Here is a 6,394-nt window from a genome sequence, read left to right as displayed (position 1 = left end):
GCCAGCAAGGCGGATCAAAAACATTTGGCAGGAGGTTGGAGTCAGTAGCCAAAGAAGAAGGCTCTATCAAGGTATTGCAGACCTCATTAGCTGTTTTAAAGATTAGTAGAACTGGAACAGATGAATATATGTTGTAAAGTCCCATTGGTGCTGTACCAAGCGAAATGCAAAAGATAGAGACTCAGATGAAAGTTCAGATGTGAATCCTGATGATATTATTTCCAAGGTTAAGAGCACAGGAAGATCTTCAAAGGCATTTAGAGCAAGTACAGCTTCGCGTGCTTCATGCACATCAGCTGTGCATGCTAAGCCACAAACAGACTTAGCTACTGTCTGTGCACAACAACAGTGGTTGGAGAAAAAATATGCTTTAGAGAATAAGGAGGTCAAATCAGGAATCAACAACTGAGGTTACAAATAGCTAGTGAAGAACTAAATAGATTATTGAATAGAGAAAAGAAAAGACTAGAGCTTGAGGAACAATGTGCTATGAATATGGCCGAAATGAAAGCACTAGCTCAGACTTCTGCAAGATTTGTCACTCAAAGTGATATACCCAGAGGGCTAGCACCTAACCTTCCAGCAGAGCCGTAGATATTGCAGCCGCAAGCAACAAATATACTCAAGCAACGAGCCACGGGTGTCGCTGCTAGTGCTCAAATGACAATGACCAATCCTATCGAAAGAGCTAGCGACATTCAATCTCTCCAGAGTGCACAATATAAGGATCTTCCCGAAAGGAGGGTATTTCAAAAAAATTCAACCATGCAAGTTGATCATACTCAACCGTTGATGTCTCTTCATGTTGCTGGAGAACCAGCTACAAGTCAAGGATCTCCTCCAATGCCATCACTTAAAAGTCAAGGTCCTATGTCTATGGCTCCAGTTCAAGATCCGTTTTCTCCAGTAACCTCAAGACAACAGTCGGAAGCAATGGTGGAAAATACAATATAATATCATTTATAGCAAAACAAAATGAAATCATTGCTATGTTAGTGCAGCAACAAGGTTTTAAAAGGGCAAAATAATTATTGCAACATCATTATGGCGATGAACATAAAATTGCAAGGACCCTCATAGACAAGATTCTTTCTTGGTCAGCAATAAAATCAGAGGACACAAGGGCTTTGCAAACATATGCACTCTCTCTTTTTTTTGAATATTTTATTTATGATTTTCTAGTCTTGAACTCCAAGAGTTATCAACATTATCAACATCAATGTTAACATAGTCAGCATTGACAACAATTTACAGTAATCCATCATATACAGTTTCCATAGAGTTCAAGCACCTTATATCTCCCGTTCATCCAACCCCCCCCATTTAACACTGAACAAATAAGCAACCACACATACACAGGACATTAAAAACATACACAACAAAGGGAAGAAACATATGGGAAGATTTAGTGGGTTTGTCACAGCACGGCAGTCAGTGTTCAGGCTGTTTCAGTTTTTTTTTAAGACTTTATTTAAAATTTTATAACATGAATACAATAGAGAATTACATTTAAAGAAAAATAGAAAAAAAAATTAAAAAAGGTATGATTACAATATTACATCAGAAAACTACACAAAATAACCCCCCCCCCGTTAATTGTAACACAATATTAATAGTCTAACTTAAAATTAGTCCAACCCTCCCCCCCCCAAAATAAAGAGTGAAGAGTTAATAAAATTGACAATATTATATATGGAAAAAAATACCCACTTACAAAAAAAAGAGATAAAACTTAACCTAAAAAAAATTCTAACAACAAAAAAAAATAAATTGTCAATACTAAAATATCACGCTTAAACATATATTTAAATCAAACTTAAATGCATATAATTAGCAAACGGAGTCCACTTTAACTTATAAAGACATCTTATCCTGAATTGAAAAAGATATCCTTTCCATAGTCAAACAAAATTTCATTTCCAAATACCACTTATCTAAAGTTAGTATATTTCTATCTTTCCAAGTAAGTGCTATACATTTCTTAGCCACAACTAAAGCTAAATAGATAAATGAAATCTGATAATCCTCTAAACCAGGGGTGTCAAACTCAAATTCACGGAGGGCCAAAATTAAAAACTTGGACTAAGTCGAGGGCCGAACTAAATATTTATTGAAAATTTTCAACAACATCTGCATGTTTTCTCTTCTTTCAATATATGTAATGTTAAACTTTAGGATATAACTTTAGGAGGATAATGTTACAGGTCAGGAGTAGATAGCTCAAGTTCACCCTTTGCTTGACCTGAGGGAAACATATTTGGTCCCTGTGGAGATGTAGTCAGCATTCACAGGCTGTGTCCATTTTGGCCTGCATCAGGACTCAGCATTTCCTCTTCACTCCTCAGGCTCTAGGCCTCTATTCACCCTGGACCCACCATCCCTCTACCTGACCAGTCCTTTACCCAACCTCTACTCACCCCTCACACCACTCGCTCTGCCTCTACCCACCCCATCCTATACACGCCCCTCTATTGCCTCTCCCCTCAACCTGTTCCTCCCTCTACCCGTCTCTCACCCTTTACTCACCCCTCCCCTACTTGCCCTGCCCCTCCCCTTTTACCTCTTCCCTATCCACCCCTCCTTCTACTCATCCCTCCCTCTAACTGCCCCTCGCACCACCATAACTTCCCCTGCCCATTACTCCTCACCTACACCCTCTGCCCACCCCTGCTTACCCACCCACTCAGGCCCAGCGCGCTGCCGATCAGCCTTTGCGGACAGCCACCATCTCTCTTCACGTGCAGGGCCGAACCAGCCGTCCCTGGGGTCCGCGCGGGTGCAAGCGCTGAAGGCCGTGGCGACCGGGAGAAGTGCGCTCGTGCTGTGGAAAGGCCGTCCAGTGCCAGTCACGCGGGGCTCGCGCTGCCAGGGGGCTGTGCACAGCCTGCCATGCCCATCGCGCCAACAGGAAATCACAGGCGCTCGCCAATAGGCCGCACCGCTCGACAGGTGGGAGAAATGACTGGTTGTGCGGGGAGCCCTCCAACTGGCTTGCCGGCTGATGACATCGACAGACTTCTCGTGTTACAATTTCTCGTGTTACAATGGGGAAGGATGTGCAATGAAGGGGGAGGATGGTGGGGGTGACATTACCAAAAAACAGCATCGGCTTTCGCTACAGGGCGGGCCACCTCTAATACATTTTTGAAATGATCTTGCGGGCCAAATATAATTATATCACGGGCCAAATTTGGCCCGCGGGCCAGAGTTTGACATGTGTGCTCTAAACCTAAATCAATTAATGATTGCATGTTCCTTAATAAAAATATATCGGGATCTAATACAAGATGGATGTTATATAAACTGTTAAAAACAGATTGAATACCTTTCCAAAACTGTTGCAATCGATCACAAAGCCAAACAGTATGCAAAAAAGTATTGGCCGTCTGATCACATTGAAAACAAGAATCCAACTTACTAAGACCAAATTTTTTTAATTTCTCCGGCGTTAAATATAGCTGATGAATAAAATTACAATTAATCATCGCTAGTCTAGCATTAATTAATTTCCAAATACTATTCTGACAAATTTCCATCCAAGCTTCTTCAGCTATTTTATGTCCTAAATCTTTTTCCCATTTCAACTTATCTTTATCCCAGTCTTTTTTACTATCAATTTCTTGTAAAATACAATACAAATCAGATATATATTCCTTTTTTGGTATTGAAAGTACATATTCTTCAAAACTAGATTCAGGCAATAAAATCATATGTTGACCACATAACTGTTTTTCAAAAGATCTTAATTGATAATATACAAATATAGAATTTGCACTAATACCATATTTCCTTTGTAATTCGTCAAAGGAACAAAAACAACCCTCAGAAAAACAATCAGATAAATTTTTTATTCCCTTCTTTTCCCATTGTTTCAAAGTGGCATTGGAGACCGTAAAAGGAACAAGTTGATTATTATATAATGGCAATCTTCCAGAATATATATTTTTAAGTCCTATTTTTTTTTTTAAGTTTACTTGTCCATAAATTCAATAAATGTTTCAATATTGGCACATCATAAGTTCGTAATAAATTTTTATTCCATCGAAACAAAAACTCATGAGGAACAGAATTACAGTTAATACCAATAAAAATTTCAATTTGCTGTTTTAAAAAACTAATAAATTCTGGTTTTTGCAATAGCATAGTATTAAATCTCCATCTTGAAGCTTTCTGAACATCTTGTGAACTCAAATATTCTAATAATAATAGTGAATGATCCGAAACCAATCTAGCCTTATACTCCACAGATGTAACCCTATCCTGCAAATGTGCTGATATTAAAAAATAATCAATTCTAGAAAAAGAATGATGTCGCGAGGAATAAAAAGAAAAATCTTTCTCTGTAGGATTAACTCTTCGCCAAATATCAATGAAATTCAAATCTGCCATCATGTTAGTCACTTGGATTGCCATCTTAGACTTCTTAATTACTCTTGGGTACTTATCCAATAAAGGCTCCAACACCACATTCAAATCTCCCCCAATCATCACATTAGAGTTCGATTGTCCAAGTAATAAAGACATATCCACAACAAAAGCTGTATCCTCAACATTAGGAGCATAAACATCAAGCAAAGTCCATGCCTCATTAAAGATTGTACAATTTAATTTTAATAATCTTCCACCATTTTTCTCTTCATTCTGTAACTGGAATGGTAGATTCTTATGTACCAAAATTGCCACACCTTTTGCCTTAGAATTAAACGAAGAATAAAAAACTTGCCCAACCCATTCACGTTTGAGTTTCAAATGTTCCTTATCTGTTAAATGAGTTTCCTGTAAAAAAGCAACATCAACTTTTAATTTTTTTTAAATAAGCAAGTACTTTCTTATGCTTAAATAGGATTATTTAAACCCTGAACATTAAGAGAAGCAAACTTCAATTTAGACATTTCTTACACTCAATAAAACACAACAACAAAAAACAAACAAAAAGGAAAAAAAAGAAAAAAGAAACCCCCAATAAAGAAAAGAAAAAAAAACCCTTAATTCCCCTTTGAAATTACAACCAAAAACTTTTAAAAAATTTAAAAAAGTTATATATATATATATATAAAAAAAAATTAATTATTTAAAAAAGATAATTAAAAAAAAGCTTCACTCCCTAACCCAAAAATTAAAAAGAAAAAAATAACAGGTCGGAGGTCACAATTACCTCCTCCTGTTTTAAACGCCTAATGCGGTAACTCCCCCTTTCCCCTTCATATCAACCAGTAGGCTGTGAGCTCTGAGGAAGTCAGCCCCCAACAGCACGGTGCCCATAGAGGCTAGGACGAATCTCCAGTGGAACTTCTCCTTCCCAATCTGGATCTGTGCCCTGCAGGTGCTGTAGGTCCTGATGGTGGAGCCGTTGGCCACCCGCAGGGTTGGACCTCGAGATTGGATGCAAGTCTCTAATGCTGTGGGGGAAAGGACACTGAGCTCAGCCCGTGTCCACCAGGAATCGGCTGCCGGTGGATCTGTCCGTCACATGAAGGAGGCCGTTTGTGTGGCCAGCCATCGCAGCCATCAATGGCGGCTGTCCTGGTTGTTTCCCTTAAACCCACAGAGCTGATGGCACTTATGGGCTTGCGCTCCCCAGCGCTGGTGGTAGAAACACCAGGTCGACTGGCCCTCCTCTGGTTTGGTCTTGGGAGCAGCTTGCGGTCGGTTGGCTCCTGGTTATGCCACCTGGTTGAGGACTGCCTCCTTCTCCCTCTTTGTGCGATAGAGGGCATCTGCACAGGCTGCTGCTCTCCTCAGGTTCGAGAAGTCTTCATCTGTGAGGAGCAGCTGGATCTTCTCCAGCATCTGTTCCAGGAATATCTGCCAGAAAACAAGGCTTGTGGTCTTCCGCCAGGGCCAGCATTTCATCTATCAGTGCCAACAGACTATGGTCCCCAAGCCCATCTAGGTGAAGAAGCCTGGAAACCTGTTGCTGGAGAGTTAGCCCGAAAGTTCCAAGCAGCAGGTCTTTGAAGGCGGTCTACTTACCTGTAGCCGGGGTGGGGGGTGGATGATGTTGTCCACCCTTGCTGCCGTATCTTGGTCCAGAGTGCTCACAACATGATCAAATATCGTGGTGTCTGAGGAGATGTTACAGATTTGTAATTGTACTTCTGCCTGCTCAAACCATGTTCTCGGTCAGTGGGTCCAAAAGGAGGGGAAGCTTGATGGAGACAGCGTTAATCTCTGCTAAATCCATGGTGTTTTGAGTCCAGAAAAACATCTGGGCTCGTCGGGGTCACCACCGTGGCAGCGTGAGCAGTGGAAGAAACATAGTCACCACGTTGAAGGTCGTTAATGACAGCTTTTATTCAAATTCAGCACGCCCCTTTAAGGGCAGCAGGAGCTCAGTCACCTGGTGCATTGTGACATCATAATCACTGGAAGGGATGCTGGAGTCAGAGAGAAA

The sequence above is a fragment of the Narcine bancroftii genome, chromosome 1 (assembly GCF_036971445.1).
Source record: "Narcine bancroftii isolate sNarBan1 chromosome 1, sNarBan1.hap1, whole genome shotgun sequence".
Lineage (NCBI taxonomy): Eukaryota > Metazoa > Chordata > Chondrichthyes > Torpediniformes > Narcinidae > Narcine > Narcine bancroftii.
Note: the sequence above shows the minus strand (reverse complement) of the source record.